Source organism: Acomys minous (genome assembly GCF_964271855.1).
Source record: "Acomys minous genome assembly, chromosome: 17".
Classification (NCBI taxonomy): domain Eukaryota; kingdom Metazoa; phylum Chordata; class Mammalia; order Rodentia; family Muridae; genus Acomys; species Acomys minous.
This window is the reverse complement of record NC_140500.1, coordinates 20,353,795-20,377,334: the sequence shown is the minus strand read 5'-3', so window position 1 is coordinate 20,377,334 and position 23,540 is coordinate 20,353,795. Positions and strand designations below refer to the sequence as shown.

The 23,540-nt window shown below is 43.6% G+C and overlaps 1 protein-coding gene and 2 long non-coding RNA genes across 3 annotated transcripts in view; 2 read left to right on the top strand and 1 right to left on the bottom strand.

Annotated features, from left to right (window-relative positions):
• The window catches only part of LOC311587943, a 29,690-nt gene extending 27,658 nt beyond the window's left edge, over positions 1-2,032 (top strand). The window contains exons 2-3 of the long non-coding RNA XR_014776025.1: positions 1,607-1,684; positions 1,772-2,032. This is a non-coding gene — a long non-coding RNA (uncharacterized lncRNA). The remainder of the gene's footprint in view (positions 1-1,606; positions 1,685-1,771) is intronic.
• The window catches only part of NTF3 (neurotrophin 3), a 224,647-nt gene that overhangs the window by 103,681 nt on the left and 97,426 nt on the right, over positions 1-23,540 (bottom strand). The window lies entirely within an intron of this gene.
• On the top strand, positions 3,981-13,903 carry LOC311588345. The gene is made up of 4 exons (XR_014776167.1): positions 3,981-4,113; positions 4,623-4,764; positions 9,894-9,990; positions 13,875-13,903. It is a non-coding gene; the product is annotated as an uncharacterized lncRNA (long non-coding RNA).

The following is a 23,540-nucleotide window of genomic DNA, read 5'->3' as shown; positions in this document are numbered from 1 at the left end:
GAGACAACGATGAGCCGACATCTTGCCAAGCTTCCCTGGGTAGCTCACTGTAAGATGCTAAAGTTGAGAGGTATTGAATAGCTCCATGGATTTCTGGGGCATCTATGCTGTGCACATAGAGGGACCTATGCGGACCAGTAACCCAGCATGCTGTGACCTTGTGGCTGCAGTTGACTGTGACCTTAAACAAAGGATCTGGAAGATCTCTGGAGGCCCATCTATGTTCATTTCTGTGTAGATGCAACATAAAGCAGACGCCAGATGGCTGTGGAACCCCTCGGTTCTAATCTTTACAAAAGTTCCTCTACCTCTCTTTCACTCGTCTTGCTACAGCGTGAATGAGTGTGCGACAAATGCCACTAAAAGCTGAGTGTGCCTAAATACTTTCAGTTGTTATGCTTTTTTTTTAAATGAACACAAAAGGAAGAACATTTAGTGAGTTATGAATGTGGAGCTGAGCTTCTCAGCACAGGTGTCTGGAAAGGTGGGAGTTATCCCATGGTCTATTGTGGTCCAAACATGACAGCATGGAGGAGGAGTGTTCTGCAGAGTGTGGGGAGGGGGAGGACAAGGAGAGTGTGCTAAAGCAGCTATGGTTGTTGACAGTGATGTTACCTTTTTCTGGGTTGTAATCCCCTTCTGTCCTTCCCATCCTCAAGGAGGTGTAGCAACAGTTCAGGGTGTTATGACTTGGGGAACTCAGTGTGAAACATGAAGAGCAAGGTCCAACTGACGTCTGTCTCCTAAGAGATGCTGCAGAAGTGTTTGCTGACTGAGTTCAGGAATGAATGGGTGAATGGAAAATGTGGTTCAGGATTATGTCAAAATTGAATAAAGAACTGGGGATGAAGTCATTCATTTCTTGTGTGTGTGTGTGTGTGTGTGTGTGTGTGTGTGTGTGTGTGTGTGTTTACACATGCATATATATTCACGTGTTTACAGATGCATGTAGGTACTCATGTGTCTATGTGTGGAGTCCAGAGGTGGATGTTGGGTGTCTTCTTCAACTGCTAGCCACTTTATTTTTGGAGACAGCATCTCTCTCTGAACCTGCAGCTCACTGATTCTGCCAGACTAGCTGGCCAACAAGCCTCAGGCATTCCCCGGTCTCTGCTTTCTCAGCTCTAGGAGCACAGGCCCTCACTGTCACACTGAGAGTTTTCTTCTTCTTCTTCTTCTTCTTCTTCTTCTTCTTCTTCTTCTTCTTCTTCTTCTTCTTCTTCTTCTTCTTCTTCTTCTTCTTCTTTTAGCAAGGGCTCAGGGGAAGTAAACTCAGTTCCTTGGGCTTTCCTCGTGGAGCCACGTTCACCCCCCCCCCAGCTCTCCATTTCTAGAATTTGTAGTTCATAGCTGTGATAACAGCCAGACTGACTTCTAATTTATTTTATCCCAATTTCTAATTGCTCTGGTTCTGCTGCGCCTTCCCACCATTTGCAGAGAGCACTTCTTCCTCTGTCCTTTTTTCTGCAATATGTAGAAATGTAGCACGCGGTGCCTTCTCGGTTCACCTTGTGGTGAGTGAAGCTGGCCTACATCACATGTGTCTGATTGACAAAAATGAAGGAATAATGGTTTCTCCTTGAGGTGTCTCTCCAATACTCTGCAGGCTCTGCGAAGCACTGAGAAGTCTCAGTTATGCCGTGGATAGAAGTCAAACGTGGACCAAGCATAAGAAAGATGCCTGGTAAGTGTTCCCACCACAGTCCAGATGCTGGCCACCATTCTCATCTCTCCACAGCTCCTCAGCACCTCCTTATTCTTTGCACAACAGCTTGAGGCGCAGTGAAATGGAAGAAGAGGCCATCTCCATGAGCTTGGTCTTTCAGGCCCTTAATCTCAGCCCTGACTGGCCCAGTAAGCTTGGGAAAGGTAAGTGGCATCATTTCCCTAAGAACATGGGGGCAGGGAGGAACAAAGGGAGAGAGGGTGCCGACCACATCCAGGTGGCTTGTGAGGCCTGGGGGCAGCCCTGTGTCCATGAGTCACTATAGCTAAGTTTAGTGCTGGCTTTGGTCACTGAACAGATGGGCAGCCAGAGCAACAGAGAGGCTGCTGGACTCCAGCCCAGTGTAGCCCTGTGCAATTGGTATCTTAGAGCTGGCCCAGGGCAGCCAGGTGTGAGTTGACACAGACACAGAGCAATGCCTGTGGTACAGCAGAGAGAGGACTGTGAAATGTAGCTGTCCATCCCTTCCCTACTCAGTCTTCAACAGCGCTATGAAGGGAAACAGAGAGATGGCTGAGCGGCTCATGGTGCTCGCTGCCAAGTCTGGCCATCTGAGTTTCACCTGGACACAGGTGGCAAAAAGAAAAGAACCTATTCTTAAAACCAACCTCTGACTTGCACATAGCTGCCATGGCACCCCCTCCCTCACAAAAGTAGATATATTCTAAAAGCCCCGTAGAAGACAAGTTGTACAAAAGTCAATTCGAGTCCATGCATCAAAAAGCATACAATCTAAATGGAGGACAGACCCTAAATGGTTAGTTTTATCATCCTGATACAAACAGATAGGTGACAAATAGGAGATAAATATCAATTGTTGAAATCTTGGCAGTTCTTTGCAGTTACTCAAGATTCTGTTAAATCTATCTTGTCAGAATAAAATCAATCTAATTGAACACAAGCAAAGTTACAATGTATTTGGGGCTAATTAGGATTGCAATCTGGGAACCACAGATTCATGCAGTCCTGAAAATATGCTCTCAGGTTTGACAAAATGGCAGGTGTATTTATAGTCACGAAGAGTAAGGGAAGTTGGAGGTTGTATCACCTGTTAGCCAGGAATTATAACGGCTGCTGGCAAAATGGTGCCTTGTAAAGGGGTTGGGTGTGGTCACTGTCTGTGGGTGGCCTGGGGGAAGGAGTCTGCTGAACTGGTCATCAGAGGACAGCACACAATGTTTCAGGGAGCTCTATTTGGTCCAGTATGAAGGCCTTCCTACACGGAGGAAGGATACATCTATAATCGAGTTCTAACGCTGGTCTGTAAGAGTGTCTGAGGCTAGGCTAAAGAAGCCCACTCAACTCCATTTCAAACGCCTTAAATCCGTGATGATTTTGCATCTCGATAACGATCATTGTATTTGTTTCACCAGGAATCCCAAGAAGTGGCACAGTTACCCACCCCCACCCCAGAGCCGTCATGCCAAGAAGTTGCCCTTTTTCCAGAGAAATAGTGAGGGCAAGAGGGCAAGCATTACCATCTGTGCCAGTTTCATACCTGGCCATGACACCAGTGGATTTAGGGTGGTCCATGGAGGGTGTGCTTCTCTTTGGGTGGGCTGAAAGAAAATGTGGGTTAATTGAGTCTTACTTCCAAATGGTATTGGTTGCTTAGTGGTGTCGGTGTCTCCTTGCTGGGTTGGTCTTTGAGCCTGTTACTCACTGCACTTTCATAGTCTGTCCTAATTTAAAGTTACATAGTTTATCCATGACTGTGAATGAGCTTTGATCTCTTATGACTCTTCCTACTTCTTCGGGAAAGGTAGCTCTCTCTCCATGCCTTGGGAGTGACCTAGACACACACACCAGGGCCTGTGAACCAGGTTGCACAGGGAAAGCTAAGCATGCCAGGGCCTTGCTTTGCTTGAACCATGCTCCTATCCAAAGCTACACCTCTTAGCGACCTGGGGCCAGTACATGCATTGAGCAGCACACACCACTCCCCAAACAGGGTAGTCTTACACACTGCTTCCAAGTAGTCCTTGGTAACTCTCACTTTGAGAGCAAACTCATTCTGTAGCATATCCTGGAACCAGGGGTGTTGCGCCAGTCCAGCCTGGACTAGTTTTGGATGCACGCACAATCAGACAAACTGTGTCCTCAAAATGAGCTTTTTTGGGGAAAACTCCCATTTACTGTCTTATGCCTATGTATAATTGGGCGTGCATAAGATTAAAATCAGGGGCATCTTTGGAAAGGACGTATACAGAGAACCAAGGACTGCATAACACAGGCTTGTCAGTCAAACAAAAGACCACTGTTTACGGCTGCCAATGAACAATCTTCCCTTCCAGGACTACAACAGGACTACAACCTGGGCAAGGAGAGGTGCTCCTCAGCAGCATTCCTGCTGGGAGCCCACTGAACCTTTGCAGGACATCTCACCTGTAAGTGCATTTTGTTTCTGATTTACTCTTTGTGTGTGAGTCTTCAATCCCTTGAACATGATTCCAAGAACCCAAAAATGCCTCCTCTAGACAAAGGCCACCAATAACTCTCGCATCCTTGACAAGGTGAATGGTGAACAAGTTTGCAGGCAAGGCCGGTTTGTTTTTTTTTAAGGGTCTGGGAAAGCCCTCCGGTACATTCTTTGGAGGCTTTGCTGAACCTTTTAGTTCCCTCCAGCATCTCTCCAGGATTATGAATGGATAGGCTTTAGCATATAGTGGCATCCATTTCACCCTTGCGCTCTGAGATCTCAAGCCAAGGTGCCATTTCTTCAGGAAAACCCACTCTTGCCCCAGGCGGGGAAAGCCCGGGATGCTCAGTCTGGGATGGAGTCCAAAGGGCAAGCCCTTCTCAAGTCTGTAGTATGTCACTGCAGGCAAGAACTGAGGGCTTGTTCTGGGATCTGGCATAGCCCTCTAATGGATGCTTCACGGCTTTTCTAACTCAGACTTGCTTTGCTTTGGCACTGTACGCGCTCGTCATCCAGCTTTCAACACGGTACAGTAAAGTGTCTGAAAGCTGTAGACAGACACTGGCCGCTTCTCATCCTCAGCAGCAAATCCTGTCGGAGGCTGCTTTCTAATGAGATGGTGAGTATGTCTTAGGGATGTGGGGAGGGAGCTAGCTGTAAGCAGGGGAAACTGTGAGAGGGGAGTGATGGTGTGGTGGGGAGGCCAGGGTGGTTTATTGATGGTGTGCAGGATGACATTCTTGCTTCATCACGTGGTGAGTGTTTCCAAGGCACTGAGCCAAGACCAGCTATAAACCTGTCTGGGGCAACATCGCTGTGAAATACTTCTGAGCTCACGAAGCAGATGTCTGCAGGCAAAGGCAGCCCCGTTCACCTGATTCACTGCATATAGCACTTGATCTTGGGAGGGTTGGAGGCCGATGGTCCCTTCACATCTAGTTTGTGACAGTCAAGTCTGGAGCCCAGGTATGTTATGTTGCCTTTTGAGTTCATGTTATTTTCCCAGTCCTGGAATGTGGATGCTTGAATGACATCCATTCCAGGTCTAACCCTTGATTGGCACCACGGCCTTATGTTACTCATTGGTTCTGGCTTAGTATCTTCCTCTGCAAGACACGGCTTCCACAAAATTGCCCTCTGGCTCTCTAAGGGTAAGAGGTGTATCTGTAGAGCAGATGGTGTTGCCTCACACCCGGGAGACACCTGCACACATGCAGAATGCATGGATTGCTGTTCTGTGTTATCTGTCTGTTCTCAGATTAGCCCAGGCATTTTTTTATGCCCTTCATTTCTTTGCATCAATCCTCCCCATGCTGGGCCTATTTTACAAAGTGAACTTTTAGACAGAAACAAAACTATCTTTAGTTGTTCTACTAGGATGGTGCTGGCTGCAGTACACCTGTGACAAAAGATGTTTTATTCATAGTGACAGTGGCAGTGCTAGTGGTACACATATGGATCCTTAAGCTGTTAGAATCGTTCCCATTTGAGTGATGGCTCCTTTTCTCATTCTTTATCTTAAGGTCACGGGTTGGTGGTATTTTTGTGAGTGAGAAAGTGTGTAATTACGAGCGTGTGTCTGTGATTGTGTGTATCTGGGTGTGAGTGTGTGCACATGTGTGTCTCTGTGTGTGAGAGTGTGTGTTTCTATGTGTGTGTAAATCTGTGTGAGTGTGACTCTGTATGTCTCTGTGTGTCTATGTGTGTGTGCATCTGTGTGTGACTATGTGTGTGTCTATGTTTGCTTGTGTGTGTCTATGTGCATGTATTTATGTGTGTGTGCATCTGTATGTGTGCATGTGTGTATGTGTGTGTGCATGTGTGTTAGTATATGTATATGTGTTCACTGCCTAGCACTGCATTTTTGTTCCTGTATTTGATGGGATGTTCTTGGGACTTCACCTCATGTAATATAGTGTTAAAAGACTTTGGACAGTTTACATCAGATGAAATACCTGACGTAAATTAGGGGAGAAAAGATTGATTTGGCCTCATGGTTTCAGAGGTCCTTATAGGCATCCCTTCAGGGCCTGTAGTGAGGTGGATCATCACGGTGGTGGGAATCTACGGCAGAAGTGCTTACCTCATGACAGACAACAAGCAGAAAAAGGGGGGGAAACTAAGAATCAGCTATATTGTTGGCACTCTCTGGAGGACTGAAGACCTCCATACATATTCGCATAGCCTCCAACAGAGTACCACCCTTTGGGGACCAAACACCATGGATCTAACCTGAGGGAAACATTGCTGTTCAAATCTTAGCATCAGTACTGCTGCTTTGATTTTCAACTACAAGAGCTCTTTCTTTCCTTCTTGTTTTCTTCCCTCCCTCCCACCCACCTTTCTTTTCTTCTTTCTTTCTTGCTCTGATAGTATTATTTCTACTCAAAACTTTCCTTTTAAATAAGAAAACACTTCACTTTGTGGCTTTGCCCATTGGTTTTGAAGCTATTTTTTTTTTTAAGTTAAGATGTGGGCCTGGAGAGATGGCTCAGTCGTTAAGGGACCTTATTGCTTTTGAAGATGCCCTGGGTTTGGTTCCCAGCACTCACATGGTGGCTCAGAGCTTCAGACAATTACTTGACCCTATGGCCATGGCTATAGTCTTACATACTTGAAGAACTTTCCTGTGATTTACAAATATTGTAGTATAGGTGTTAGGCTATGTAGGGTGGACAACCTTGAGTGGAGGTCAGGGAAAGTGAGGGTGCCCATTGTGTACTTTTTATTTTATTCATAAAATTCCTTGATAAATGGGCAGCTGTGACTAGTCAGGAACAGAATGTGATCTGGTGCTCACATCAGCCTGGCCTTGCAATCTGTATAGACTCTTTAAGGGTCTCTCTTACAATTTCAGGACTCCATCAGGAAGTTTCTTTGGTTCACGGTATTTCTTTCCTACAAATCCCTCGAGGATCACCTGCAGACATAGGCCAAGGGATAGGCAGGACAATGCCTACTGGCTGTCAAGACCCGCCCCCATTCCTCTCCACCCTATGTTGCAGAAGGCAGCAAGACTTTCTAGGTAAGGAGCTCTTCTAATGGATCATCCAAACCTGGCTGTGGGTGGGATGTCCTTGTTTTGTCCTGATTCACCTTCAGGCTCTCTTTCAGACAACTCCCAAATCACATAACACATTTGTAGGATGATGGAAGCAAGAGATCACTGTCAGGGGCCTCCATGGGTGTGAAAATCAAAGGCCTAGCCAAAGAGTATGTGTGATCTTATTCGTATTGAATGTGAAAACCACAGCTGTCAAAGGGTTGAGGCAGCCAATGTTTTAGGCCTGCCATAGTCACTGCTGGAAGACAGAGGGTGGAGACACAAGGGAAATAAATAAGGAGGAGTGTAGTGTCACCAGACCTGTCTTGAGCCCCTCAAAGCATTAGTTTTCCTGTCAGGAAATTGGGAATAATATAGCACTTGCCTCATGGTTTTGTTCTTAGGATAACTGGTGTTTTCTTGGTGTCTAGATCAAATAAGGATTTGGTAAGTGAAATCTGTTTATCCCTACAGTTAATTTATGAGTTAATAGGCAGAGCTCATGTGATGTGATGTGATGTGGTATGGGGTGTGTGTGTGTGTGTGAGAGAGAGAGAGTGCGTGCATGCACATGCTCATACACATGTGTACACACACCTACCACAACACTTTATAATCATTCCTTTGTGCAAGGATCATGGTTCTTATTTAAGAGAAGCTAGGAGTTGTTTCCTTATCCTCACCCTATCTCCCTTCTCTGAGCTCGGGAAGGGATTTAGCCCAGTGGGTGACGTGGGCCTGGGCAGGATTATGCTCCGCAGTGCTAGTGTGGAGTTAACATTCATAAGGTATTTGCTAGGCAGACAAAAACAAATGATAGTTTGTAAGTATCTTAGAAGAGAGTAAGATGACACTCTAGCAAAAGGACCTTCAGTTACGCAGCAATGGCAGACTCCGGATGAGATGGACCCACAGAGCACGCTCTTCTTTCCTTGTATAGACCAAAACTAGGACGAGCAGGGCAATACATAGATAGCTTTCTAACCTCATGTTGCCAGATTCTTAAAATTCAACAAGACTCCTCAACACTGGAGAACTACGGGTTGATGGATGTTCTCACGGAAGTAAACGAAGAGTCTGAGGGTTGATTAAAACAAATGCAGCCTTAGTTCGGTTCCAGCAACAAGCCTAGGCTCCAGCTCTTAGGTGCCTGTTGGAGGTCGGTTACTGTGTGTGTTCAGCTTACTCACAGTGGTAAGAGGAAACAAAGCCCTGACAAGCAGAACTGCATCTAAACATCTCCCACTACATATCCTCATAGCCTCGAAGTGGCATCTATGTCCCCATCTCCAGAGACTCTAATGGAATGGAATATCTTTTTATAAAATTTATATATTCACTTTACATCCTGATTGTAGCCCCTCCCTCTCACCTCTCCTCCTGGTCCTTCCCTCCTACTCTCTTCACCCCCTCCCCCTTCCTTTGTCCTCAGAAAAGGGGAGCCCCATATCTTATTCAGGACCTGGATGGGGGTGAACTGGGTTAGACATTGAAATGGCCGAGTGCTGTGAAAGAGTCTGCCTGCAAGTCTGTGTGCTGTGAAGGGTCAGGGAATGGGTAGACACGCTCACACTTCTGACTTGAAATGCAGCACTTGCTGACAACCTCACTGTCTCCCACTGGTTGGTGACGCCCAATTTAGAGCTGAGTTATTCTCAAATAGTTGTGCACATGTTAGCTTCTTTCTTTTTGAAAGCAGAAGGTTCATCTCATCTCTGACTGTCTCAATTGCAACATTCAATGTAAAAGACAAAGGAAAAAAAAAAGGACCCCACTGATGCCACAGATGGACAGGTATTTGTTGACTCTGATGGGTGACACCAACCTGCCTTGACTTTGATAGAACTGAGTACCAGAGGTTTGACAGAATGCTGACAGAGCCCAGCATAGACATCACCCATCAAAAGGAGCTGACTAGGCCCCTAAAAATTTCTGGAATTTATTATGTACTTTTATTTTTATACTTGGAAGGGAGAAAAATTAGGGAGCCAAGTCCATGTGGGTTGTCAACAGGGCGTTAGGAGGAAAGCAGCAGTTAAAGTGTCTGAGCAATTTGGGAAGACGTGTTGGTAGGCTTGGCATTTCAAAGGCAGAATAGAAATGCCCCCATGCGTGCTCGTGAATGTGCATGTGAGAATGCGTTCAAGGGTCTGCCCTGGTAGCTTCTAGAAAAATGACTAAATTTGGGAAGAAGAAAAGGCCTGATTGTATACTTTGTTTTGTTGTAGTATCATATTTCTGAACAAGCAAAAACAACTGTTTTTTTCCTCCCCCAAGAATCATTTCATTTCCACACTATGTGTACATATACACACATGTATGTGTACACACACATGTGTACATCTGTATACATACACATGATGAATCGTTCCCCCTCCAACTCTCTGTATAAGAGCTCAGTTCCTAGGATGGCAGTGTTGGGAAGGGCTGCAGACCTTTAGACAGTAGAGGCCAGTGGGGGGTTCTTTAGGTCATCGGGGACAGGGCATATCTTCACAGAGGATTGTGGGAGGTCTTTAGGTCATTGGGGACAGGGTGTATCTTCACAGGGGATTGTAGAAGCTAATCTCTGTTTCTCCCATCTTGCTTCAAGATGTAAGTGGCTTACTCACTGCTCACTCCTATCATGATGTGCCACCATCCCTGGAAGTCAAGCAAACCTTTCTTACCCCATAAGTAGGACCATCTCTGGTATCTCATTGCAGTGATGAGAAGCTGACCAATACAGTGATCCACCAAGAGTCTGGGCAACCAAGAGCCAGTCATCATAGAAACAGGAGACAATCAAGTTGAAGTCACCAGGTATGTCTTGCATTACAAGTCTGCCAGGCTGTGATCTGGCACCTCATCTGTGACCCAAAGGCCGTTCAGTTAATGCCTGACCAGAAAGGGTAACATTCAGTGACTGTGGAATTAGAAATGCTCTTTGCACCTGGAGTGGTGCAATGGCTGAATTAGATGATTTAAATGTGATGAAGTAAACATAAATCTCATGTCAGACTACTATTTGGGTGGCAGCAGTGGACCTCAAAGCAACTGGAATCCTTGAAAGACAATTTTTTAAAACCCGAACCAACTACTTTAGGAGTATTCTTCTTTGTCAATAGTTCAGGCAAGTAGACATGTCAAGCTGGAGATAACCAACTGATATATTGTCCTGTACTGGGAGCCTGTGCATAAGTAGGAACCCTTCCCCCATCTCTCTCTCTCTCTCTCTCTCTCTCTCTCTCTCTCTCTCTCTCTCTCTCTCTCTGTCTCTCTCTCCCCCTCCGTGTGTGTGTGTGTGTGTGTGTGTGTGTGTTTCACAAATAATAAAGTGAACAGAGAAGAATTTATGCTGTCAATTTTTGAAGCACACTCGATAATGCTGAGTTAGCGTCTTATGTCTGGGCTCCTAGAATTCAGAGTCAAATTAATTTTAGATTTTTCTGATCATGGCTGAATCTCAGATGAAGAGAAGATGTGTGATCTGGCTCAGGTCAGATTTTATCACTACATAATTGATTGAGACAAAAGGAAATTTAAAGCCATAACGATCCTGAATCTATGAAACGCTCCCTGATCTATCAGCACATACTTTTAAGGCAAAATTAATCATAGGTGCCAGAGAAAAGGGCTACTGTAGTGATGACTGAGGGTGGGGATGTGGCTGAGCTGATGGAGAAAAGGAAAGATATGGTGAATAGAAGATGCAGGTGGGGGTGTGTTACCTCAGTGCCTCACCAGAACTGCTCTAGGCCTCTGCTTTTTGGAGAGACTGGGGTGAATCTCTCCTTTCAATCTACCTTAAGCACCTCAGTGGCCCCATTAATCCTCCAAAATCACTGTTACTCTATTATTGCTCCTGCTTTCAGGAGCCAAAGATAGCTCCTTGTTATCTGCTCAACCAAAATCTCCTCCTTTTCACTGGCACTGACTTCTGAAATCCAGCCCTTCCTGGTTTATTCTGTGTCATCCTATATAGCCTGCGCTCCAGATGCCTTACTTCTTCCCATACAGGTTGAGCTTCTCCCATCTCTGCATCCTTGGTGCTGTTCTGCCCAATGGAGTATCGGTACCCACATTCCCCCATCAACTCTCCTTCCTGACCCATGAGGCTGAGATCACTTCTCACCTTCTCTGTGCATGTAATCCCATCTTTGTGTGTTTTATGTTACTATAATAGAATATTCAACAGTGGCTAATTTATAGGAACAGATAAAGACAGTTCTTAAAGTTCTGGGGGCTGGAAGGTTTATATCAGAGAGGGCTGACTCTGTAAGGACCTTATAGCCACACAGCTCATAGAGGGAAGCAGAAAGGTGGGAAGGCATGTGTACATATACGAGGGAAGGGAGTGGATGCATCCTTCCATCAGGAACACACTCCTGAGATAACTGCTTTGGTCCTTGCATGAGTGCGGAGTCCTCATGATCTCCTTTAAAAATCTCACCTCTCAATACTGTTGCATTAAAGATTTAAGGTTCCCACTCTCGAGTGTTAGGGTTTACATTCAAATCTCATCAGACCCTTCCTGCCTACATAAGTCCACTCTAGGTCTCTCTTTTCTGAATCTACAGTCTCAGTGGTAGATTTTTTAAAGATAAATAATTGGTTTACTAAGATAGAAAATATATATTCTATATGCATACATACATTCATTATAACTTTTATTGACATAAAAGGTAGTATAATTTATAAATACTAATAAAATCAACATGTGTATATGTGGTTGCGTGTATGCATGTTTGCATATATAAACCAGCAATTATCATGGAGAGTCCTTTACCATCACTCCTCCACTCTATTTATGGAGATAGAGTCTCTGGATGAACCTAGAGCTAGCCAATGGGGCTGGTCCAGTCACCCAGCATGCCCCTGTCTCTACCTTCTGAGACATGGGGTTACATACAGGTGAGCTGCCATGCCCACCTCGCTTTATCAACTGAGCCACCTCTTCAGCACTGAAGCTTTTCATTCTGAGCTCCTCAAAGCCAGTTGATTTTTGTCAAATGTTTCCATTGTTTTTGACCAACTCTTATATCTATATGTAGATGGTAAATGAAAAAAAAAACCCTGTTTTCTGACATAAGGGTTGATTGATATTCTAACAATGAAAATCAAGAGAAACTACAAAGATATATGTCATGTTTCTGTCTGTTTTCAGTGACATATGAGAGAGTGCTGAGTGCAATGGTACTTTCCAAATACTCAAAGTTGAATGTGTTATTCAAAATACATTGATTATAGATGCTGTAAATCTTTTTGTTGTTTTAAGTGTAAACAATCAACAGAATAATAAAGCAAGCTCTGGCTTACATCGTTTGCCAGGTTGTGTATAATAGTCTTGCCTTAGCTACGAATTTCAAGCTATCGATGTGACATTACTTATGGTGGGAGTTGGGCAGAGAGGCGTGATTGCAAGGTCACAGGGCCAACAGCGGCAACAATGGTCATATATGATCCAAATGCACAGCTAACAGATAAAAGAAACTCTATTACAGAGTGATAGGTTTTGGAAATTTAGCTTTGTTTTAAATATATTATTATTTTTAAATATATTTTATTAATTTATTCATATTATATCTCAATGGTTATCCCATCCTTTGTATCCTCCCATTCCTCCCTCCTTCCCAATTTCCCCTTACTCCCATCCCCTATGACTGTGAGTGAGGAGGACCTCCTCCCCCATATATGTTCATAGGGTATCAAGTTTAAATATATTATTTGTTTGTAAAGACTACATATAATTTCCAATGTTGAATGACAAAAATTCTAAGAGGTCAACAAGTCTCATAAACTGATACATGTTCTCACTGTCACACCTCTGTCTGGTTTAATAGTTAGCAAATAGGTAAGAGAGAGGTGTCCTGTGGGATCTTGTAAACAGAGAGACACCATTCTGTTCTCATGGCCTCATAATCCAGGCTAATAGGGATGCTATCAGATAATGGCAACTAACATGAGCTATAATGAAAAGAGGAGTAGCATAATAAGGACTTACTCTGTAAGGAAGTGATTACTTCAAGGTAACCAGAAAGGCCACATAGAGAGCATTTAAAATTGAATTCAGAAAGAGAAAGAGGAATGCTTGCTTCAATGCCTAGGGATGTGTGTGTGTGTGTGTGTGTGTGTGTGTGTGTGTGTGTGTGTGTGTGTGTGTTGAACAGACAGAAATGGACAGGTCACTGAGCCACAGGAACCCTCCTGTACAAGAGCACATATTCCTGGAACCTCGGGAGCTTGGTGTGGTTGGAGATAGAGCCTATGGTGGGGAGGGTGAAAACCGAGAAGATGTGGGAACGCAGGAAGAAGATAGTGACTATGCAGAGTCATTGCCAGTTGCTTCAATATTAAGTTAATCCTTGACCATTTCAGGTCATATTCAATGTGGCTGTGCCCTGTGAAGATATGCATCAATGGTAACTGACTTGATACTAAGTCATTTGTCACAGCTACTGTCTGTGAAACAACTATAGAAAGAAGAGCAGCACAGCCTCCTGAGGCCTTGAGAATTATCTGATGGGCTTGGTATCCAAGAAAGCACATACGACCTTCACAGGTATTTTTTCCAGACAATGGGGTACATGCTTTAGCTCCTGAATATTCAGAAAGAGTGACAAAGGAGGCCCAGAGGGGTGGATGCAAAAAAAAAAAAAAAAAAAAAAAAGAATCATCCTGATAATGATGTGTTTTATGTCTTTCAGAGTCACAAAATTGACCAGGAGTGGGGACTGCTCTCTAACTCTGGTTCCATGCTCGTTTCCAGACCACGGTCACACAACATGTTCCTTCCGCGATCCTGCTGCCTCTCTGTGGCACAGCGATGTGGAGCACATTTCAAATGTCAAAGGACATCACATGACTCACAGTATTGAGCAGCTTGGCCCAATATACTGAGGCAGATTGAGCTAGGAGCACACAACCGTCTGCAAAACAGTCTGAGCCTCGGCAGAAACACTTTGCAATCCAACACTTTTGAACCCAGGGCCATAAAAAGAAGATCTTAAGAAGTTGTTTTGCTTTATGTATGTTCGTTATGTTCAATTAACATGAGAGCAGATTGGTTTCCAAACATACGGAAGAGATTTTTCATCAAAAGGATACTCCCCCCCTCAACTGGGTTTCAAGTTCCTAGTTGTTGCTTGTCATTTGATATAAGATATCTGATTTTTTAAAGACTTCTTTAAGCCAAGTAGAAAAGTGTATAAAGCCTCTTTCTCTCCCAAGACGGGTGGAAATATGTGTGAGGCTCAAGTCACTGAGGCCAGGGAAGATGAAGCAGGTTGAGTTGCAGGGGGGAGGGGGGCTTTCATTATGTTGACAGAAAAGATGTAAGGCTAGGGGAGCCATTTCCATAGTGCATGATGGAGAGGATGTAAAATTAATGAAGTCATGCAGTATTTGAAGGAGCCCTCCTACATCCGTGAGTTGGATATAACAGGATTTCTACCATAAGACATGAGGTAGGACGTGCTTTTATTTGTTGAGTGCAAATAATAGTACTTCGGCACTAGTTTGACACATGGAAAACCTGCGTGGTTGTAATTCTTCCCACCGACCCTCAGACTCTCAAATAGTCCCGTCTGTTTTTTGACATGCTTCCCAGGAGTTGGCCTAGACATCTCTTTCCACTCCCAAGGAGAGAAGGGAATACTGAGGCATCTAGACTTCTGTTCTTCTCTACCTTCAGCAGAGAAGTGCCTCTTGAGTCCACTCACAGTCTGAATCTGATGAAGGAGACCAGCCTTATCTGGCATTGCTGCCTCTGTGGCAGCGTGCACCTTCCTGCTAGCATTGCATTACATTTGTCACTTTCTGTTACTCATGTCCTGGGCACTGGGCATGCTGTCACTGCTCCTCATTCACCTGTTTCCAGTCCCTAACAAATAGACCACTATGAATGGCTCTTTTATTTAGAGTTCAACTCATCTGCTGTTAAAGTGGACAAGTTGGTATCAAGTCACATCTAGTGTTCTGGGACTCTTCCTTCTTCCTCTCTGATGTAACTTTGCAGGGACAGAGGTCAGATCCTACAGTGCTAAAGAGAGTTCCTTACATGCTAACAGCTTGCCACAAGTCAAATTCCTGGCCTAAACTTTCATTTACTCAGACAAAGATTGGAAAGGTATATGTAAAAGCCAGATATATTTTTTTCAATTTTTCTTAGACTTTATATTTTATGCATTTATTAGGTTTGTGGTAAAATGACATATAATCACATGCCACTCCTAAACAAGACATTTAAATCACTCCCTCCAAGGCCTAGGAACAGTGAAAAAGAGGTGCCAGAAAGAATTCTGGCTTCTGTTTTTGATGCCTCAGTCTTTGACACAGACTCTTCCTACAATTTTCTTCCCTCTATTTTGCTTTTCTTCCATGCTATTGGCATCAGCCACCCAAAACTCTACATGGGTTCAGCATTTTAAAATAAAGGTAGTAAAAAGCCTTGCCCATTATGGCTGGTCAAAGTCTACCACCCTTTCCTCAATAGCCACAAGGTCTCCAGGAGCCTGCGTGTGCACATCACTAGTACTCGTGAGCTGCTTCCAACCCCTCCCCAGGTCACTTTTGGTCAGCCACAGGGTTTGTAATGTTTGCAGTTTCCCAAACATGCAACGCTGTCCTAAGCCTTCACACATGTTGTTTTACTTGTTTGGAGAATTCCAACTCCAGTTTTAAGATCTAACGCCCACACGACCTCTCCTGATCCCTTAAAGAATAAGGTTCCCTTTTAAGGGTCCCCACTGAGCCCAAAGATCTAGCTGAAGTGTGCATTTACCTCACTGCTGGATATTCGTATATTGGTTGTCTGTCCTCTTGCTCCTGTGGCTGTGCCTTTCTGTGCCTTCAAGCAGTAGCCCACCCAGAAGTTTGCAGAATTACCATTTTAATAGGAGGGCTGGAGTTGGTGAGGGAAAGGGTAGCTGTGCATAAAAAAAAAGTGAAATCATTTCCTATCATACCCAAGCTTTCCACAACCACTGGCTTGGTTCAAACACATGGGCTGGAATGATATAGAAAAAGCAGGTAAGGAACAGAGGGGAGGACATCCTGTTGGGACTCTAGGTGAGAGAAGCAAGGGAGAATGGGGAAATAAAGGGATCCAGAGGGTCCTAGAAACCTAAAAGAAAAACATTATGGTGGGTGGATCTGGGCCCAGGGGTCCTGCTCAAACTATGGCACCAGCCAAGGACAATGCGTGCAGTAAACTTCGAACCCCTACCCAGATCTAGCCAATGGATAGGATGCTCTTCACAGTTGAGTGGAGAGTGGGGTATGACTTTCACACGAACTCTGGTGCCCCATATTTGACCACGTCCCCTGGATGGGGAGGTCTGGTGGCACCCAGAGGAAGGATAGCAGGCTACCAAGAAGAGACTTGATACCCTATGAGCATATACAGGGGGAGGAGGTCCCCCTCAGTCACAGTCTTAGGGGAAGGGAGTAAGGGGGAAATGGGAGGGAGGGAAGAATGGGAGGATACAAGGGATGGGATAATGATTGAGATGTAGTATGAATAAATTAATAAAATATATTTTTAAAAAGCAGGTAAGAGAACAATTATGCTCGCTGCATACACCCCCATCTACACATGCCCCCCCCATTAATGATTTTGGACAGGTTCTGAGGGAGAAGAGGCCAAGGTCACTGCTTAACCACCACTCTTGTGCTGGTGGGGGAGGGAAAATTATGAAATGTGAGCTGTGCAATTAGTTAGATGGCTGCAGAAAGACCATAAAAATTACTCATTGTCACAGGAAGGATTTATTCCAGCTTATGAAAATTGCCCTGCTCCAGAGAAGAGGTTTGTAGAGAATTGCAGTAATTCTGCCCGAGTCTCCATGGATGGGAGCCTGGCCCTCAGGGTGATCGTTTGGAGGGGCTGTTGGATGGGGAATGCCAAGGGTGGGAGGAGCAGGTACAAGCAGAACCCAAGAGCTGCTGATCTGGGATATTGGAACCCTGCTTCATGGAACATTTTTTTCAATTGATTCTAAAATACCAGGCATGCTGAGATGGGCAGAGCATCATCGCCAGGACGTCCGGGTGAGGAGAGGGGGAGGGTGATTGATGCTCAGCTGTAACACTAGGCTGCATTCAGGGTCCCTAGGTTCTCTGCCCATCCTAATGTGGAGTTGCTGTATTTTAATCAGTAAGTCCTTATAAGCCCTTCCAAGTCATTGAAACGTTGGTCTGTAAAATGGAAATAATATTGACTGAGGTTTTTACAGTGATAACACCAGACACGAATAAAAACCTACAAATGAATTACAATCATGCATTCAAGTTACTCCCATACTGTCCGACTTGCTTTCTGTTACTGTAGTGGAGACTATGACCCAAAGAGCTTGGGGAAGAAAAGGGTTATTTTAGCTTACAACTTACAGTCGACCTACCATGAAAGCAAAGTCAGGGCCGGAATCTGCAGTCAGTAACAGAAGCAGAGACCATGGAAGGACACTGTTTATTAGCTTGCCCCTCAAGGTTTGCTCGGCATACTTTCTTATACCCGCGTAGTAGTAACTGCCCACAGTGCATTGGACCATCCTCCTGAATCAAACATTAATCAAGAAAATGCCTCACAGACTTGCCCACAGGCCAGTGCGGTGAAGACATTTCTATCTGATGTCCCTTTCCCTGGATAACTCCAGGTTGTGTCTAGTGGCAAAACAAACAGATACAAACAACTCCCCAAACAAACAAACACAAACAACCCCTCCAAAAACCTAACCAGGACTTAGATACACAGAACCACTCATGCTTAATCGTGTTCACTTGATGGAAGAGGAAAATGAGGCCTCAAGGCTTAATAGTCTCAAGAGCATCGATCTGTGTGCTAAGACACATAGGGTTTCAACCCTGGAGGACTGGCTTGAAGTTTGTGCCCCTAGTTGACATTATAAAAACACCAAGCAGAAAACTCTGCCCTGCTATCTACCTCACACAGACACACAGTTCTCAGGTTCTTATATCTACAGAATTGAGTTCTCAGGCTGCTTCTGTCTAGTGTCTGGACCTCATTCAAATCTTGTCATTACTTGGAACCAACCACCACATCACACATTGTTAATACACAGTATTTTTGTGCTTTGCTTTTTTAATAAAAAGAAACTTACTTTGAAATCTTCAAATATTCCCAATGCTGGTTTCGTTACTTTTCATAATATTATCATATTACATATGGTTGTTAGGAAGAAAACTAGCCAGGGGAATTGAGTCCGATTCAATTTGTTCTATCTTAAGACAAGAATTTAAAGGACCATTAACATTGTCATCTTTACTTGAAAGAATACTTTATGATTGGTCAACACAGGCTTGCTTCCATCCCCATCCTCCCTGGGATTTCAGAAGCCATTTCAACTTCTTGCTGTCCTTAATGCCATGTCATGCCTTCCGTATCTTTTAGTTCTTAATATTTTGAATGTGTATTTTTCTAGTTTCAGCAAGTTGGCTGCCTAAACATGAGCTGAACAAGGACAACAATAGACATGTCAAAGGGGATGGGGAAAAGCCCATGATGCCTCAAACATACACAAAAGCCTGCAGGCAAACTAAGGGATGCTGAGAGTGGGAGAAATAGTCTTCCTCAGGGACAAGCACACCAGTTGGCTACCCAGTACCAAACGATCAGCCCCAAGCAAGTGCACATGAATGACATTGTGCAGACTGAGCTGTTTAGATTTAGGAATATACATCTATGCATATAGTAACAATTAAAAGACAGTGAGGAAGGTCATATTGTAGGATTTGGAGAGCAGAAAGGGAGGGGGAAAATTATGTAATTATATTAAAATCTAAAAAATAAAAAATATTCCTGTACTCATCCTTATCTCCTCTCCACCCATTTTCCACCTTCTATCCACCCTATATCTATTCTATTTCCCCTTGTCAGTGAGATTCAAGCATCCTCCCTTGGGTCCTCCTTGTTACTTTAGCTTCCTTGGGTCTGTGGATTGTAGCATTGTTATCTGTACTTTATGGCTAATATTCATTTATATGTGAGTACATACCATGTGTGTCTTTCTGGGCCTGGCTTACCTCACTCAGGATGATCCTCTTTAGTTCCATCCACTTGTCTGCAAATTTCTTGATGCCATTGGTTTTTAATGGATGCATAGTATTCTACTGTATAAATGTATGTTTTCTTTTTCCATTCTTTGGTTGAGGGACATCTAAGTTGTTTTCAGTCTCTGCTTATTATGAATAAAGCTGCTATGAACATAGTTGAGCAAGTATCCTTGTGGTATGGTGGAGTTTCTTTTGGATATATGCCCAGGAATGGGTCTTGAGGTAGATTTATTCTCACTTTTCTGAGAAACCACCAAATTGTTTTCCGAAGTGGTTGTACAAGTTTTCACTCCCACCAGCATGAGCTGTCACTTGAGTTTTTGATCTCAGCCATTCTGGTGGGTGTAAGAATCTCAGAGTTGTTTTTGATTTGCCTTTCCCTGAAGACTAAGGATGGTGAGCATTTTTTAAAGTGCTTCTCAGCCATTAGAAATTCCTCTGTTGAGAATTCTCTCTTTAGATCTGTATGCCATTTTTAATTTGGTTATTTGGTTTATTGATGTTTAGTTTCTTGAGTTCTTTGTATATTTTGCTTGTCAGCTCTCTGTCAGAGGTGGAGTTGGTGGAAATATTTTGCCTTCTGCAGGCTACCGTTTCGTCTTTTTGACAGTGTCCTGTGCTTTACAGAAGCTTTTCAGTTTCATGAGGTCCCATTTATTAACTGTTGATATTAGTGCCTGAGCTGTTGGTGTTCTGTTCAGGGAAGTTGTCTCCTGTGCCACTGAGTTCTAGGCTGGACGAGGTGGAGGGAGGATGGATGGGAAGAGTAATGGGAAAGACAAATGGATTAGGGGGTGCATCTCTGGGACAATCAAGAAACCGAAGACAATGGAAACTCCCAGGAGTCTTTGAGGGTGACCCTTACTAAGACTCCTAGCAACGGGGGATATGGATCCTGAACTGGCCATCTTCTGTAACCAGGCAAGACTTCCAGTAGAAGGATTGGGACACAACCCATCCATAAAACTTTAGACCCAAAATTTGTCCTGCCTACAAAATGTGGAGGGGTAAAAGATGGAGCAGAACTTGAGGGAAGGGCCAACCAATGACTGTCCTAGTTTGAGACCCATGCCATGAGAGGGAACCCACCTCTGACACTATTAATGATATTCTGTTAAACATGCAGACAGGAGCCTAACATAACTGTCATCAGAGAGGCCTCACACAGCAAATGATGGAAACTGAGGTAGAGGCCCATAGCCAAACACAAAGTAGAACGTGGGGAATCATGTGGAGAGAGGGAGGATGGCTTGATGGAGCCAGAGGGGTCAAGGACACCACAAAAAAACCTACAGTCAACTAACTGGGGCCCACAGGGGCTCACAGAGACTAAACTGCCAATCAGAGAGCATGCATGGGATTTACCTAGGCCCTCTGCACATACGTACGAGTTGTGCATCTGGGTCTTCCTGTGGGACCTCTAACAGCAGGAGCAGGGGCTGTCTCTGACTATATTACCTGCCTTTGGACTCCTTTCCTCTGACTGGGCTGCCTGGTCTAGCCTCACTAGAAGACGTGCCTAGTATTACTGCAAATGATATGCCAAGGCTGGTTGACACCCATGGGAGGACTCCCCTTTTCTGAGAAGAAAAAGGGGAGGGGTCTTGGGGGCAGTGAGGTGAGAAAGAGGGATTGGGAGGAGAGGAGGGAGGGGAAATTGTGGATCTGGATATAAAGTGAATAAATAATTTAGTCAATAAAAAGAAAAATATTTTATTTTATGCATATGAATGTTTTCTCTGTGTGTATGTATGTGCAATACATAAGTGCAGAGTACATACAGAGGCCCGGAAAAGGGGAAAGGATTTCCCAGATGTTGGTGAGATGGGTGCTGGAAACTGGACCAAGGTCCTCTACAAGAGCAGCAAGTGCTTTTATTTCTAAGCCATTTCTCCAGATGCCCATGTTTTTACTTATAAAACTATTCTTTTTCGTTGACAGTTTCATACATGTTTGTATCGAATTCCATAGTTTTTACTCCCATTATCTCTGTTCATCATTTTTTCTTGCTGAAATGTTTTCCTAGCAAATCCCCTCTGACTTTGTGTGTGCAGGCATGAGTGTGTAAGGTTTTGATTTCTGTTTTTGAGTGTGTGTGTGTGTGTGTGTGTGTGTGTGTGTGTGTGTGTGTGTGTGTGTGTGACTCAGTTTACTCATGGCTGCCTGCACAAATGTGAATGGATGTTATTTATTGAAACAAGGGCAACTTACCCTCGGTTGCACCACTGACGAAAATCTCACTTCCTTCCCAGGAACCTATTAACTGCCCAAGTCCCTCAGTGAGGGTGGGGGTCAAGACTGCAAATTTTAGTTTAGTTTAGTTTATTCAATTTACATTATTTTAAAATAAAATATATGATCATCTTTAAGTACAGAGGGATGTAAACCTGAGTCTGTTTCTTGGGTTGTAGATGCTCTTTAAACTCAGTCTGTTGTGTTTATTGATTATGTCCAGAAATGAAGAACACGCTGCACAGTATTTCAGTGGCATAGAACTTCATAGCTTCCAAGTGTGGAGAACCCTCATACCCATGCTGAACAATATCAGGAGAAACAGTTCTGCTCTGTGCCAGATGGTAGGAGCCCAAAGATGAGAAATTGTGGCTGGCGAGGATAAGTGCCACTCCAATCCTGTTTCAGGGCTCTGGCTTCTTCCTCTGATCATCACTCACCTTTCTGGAACAATCTTAAAGCTAAAACCTGGACCCACCAGAAAGTCAGGGCTCGCCTGCTCATTGACACAATTTTCAAAGCCCCCCCTGTATTAGCTGATCACTGCCACATCCTTCCTCAGTGATGCCAGCCCATGCATCACCATTTCCTCCCAGCATCCTACACACTCCCGACTCCTCAACCTCACAAGAAATGCTAATTTTAGTGTCATGAAGATAGTCATAGAGATCACCTTACACGTACGTCACTGTCTCCATCCTTTTAACCTTTGTCAAAATCTCTTACTACCCATAGCCACCCTGACCACCTTTTCTCTACAATCGAGGACACGGGTCTCCATCTTTTCAGTTTACACACACGTGGCTCCTATTCTCCAGGAGCCGGCTCCCTAGCAGCTTCCTTCCACCTCTTCTTTCTCCTGAGTCCCCAGGTCTGTAATTGCAGCTATCTAACTGCTCCTTCTTGCTCAGCCCTGAAACATGCTTCATCCAACCAAGGAAAAGAACCCTCTTTTGATACTTAGCACCCCCTAATCTACAGATAATAGTTTTCCTCACATGATAATATTTCTTCTTTTATTTTACATTAATACAGGTCTTAGACCTCTTTTTTCTAACCCTTTACCTGACATACCTGTAAGCAAAACATCACATAAAATAACAATAAATCATAAAAACAAACAAACCAAAAAAAGAAGAAAAATTACAGGTCCTGCTGTTACATTGTCAATTAAGTTTGATTATCTCTTTGAAATGCTTTCTCTAAATTAACAGCAAAATTGGAAACTCCAGGCACACAGCTCAGTCCATTAGCACACCCGTTATTTAGGAATATATTGTTTAATTTGTTCATATTAATGAATTTCTAAAATTTCCTTCCCCATTGATTTCTAATTTTGTTAAAATAATTTCAACACTTTTAAATCTATTAAGACTTATTTTATGACTTGGCATATAGTTTATAGTGAAGAATATCCCATATACACTTGAGAAGCAAGTGTATTGGGGTGTTGTTAGGTAGGGTATTTATTTCACAGATCTAATTAGTTTACACTGTTATTTAAGTGTTCTATTTTCTTGGTTGACTTATGCTTAGCAGCAAGAATGTGTTGTATTAAGCCCTCATTGAATTGAAATTTTCTCCATTTGAGTCTTACAGGTTTCGTTTTTATGTGTTTTGGGCCTTGTTGTTAGGTGTGTATGTGTTTATAACTGCTGTATCTTCCAGATTAGTTACAATGTTATTGTTATAAAATATCTTTCATTGTCCTTATTAGCATTTTGTTAAAAAGTCTACTTAAATTATAGCAATATGGCCATCATCGTTCCCTTTTGTACACTGATGCTATGATATATTTTTGTCCACCCTTTGGCTTTTCAAGTATTTGGGTCTTTGCATCTAAAGGGTTTCTGTCAGGGTCTTTGTATCTAAAGTGGTTCTGTAAGTAACATGTACTTTGACTATTAAAAATATTTCACCAGCTTCAATCTTTGAATGGAGTAGTTCAACCTTTTACATTTCATATAACTATAGGTAAGGCAGGATTAAATGGGCCATCTTGTTATTTGTATTGTATATGGCTTATGATGTCTTGTTTCTTTGCTTACTGCTGCCTGATTTTGTATTGA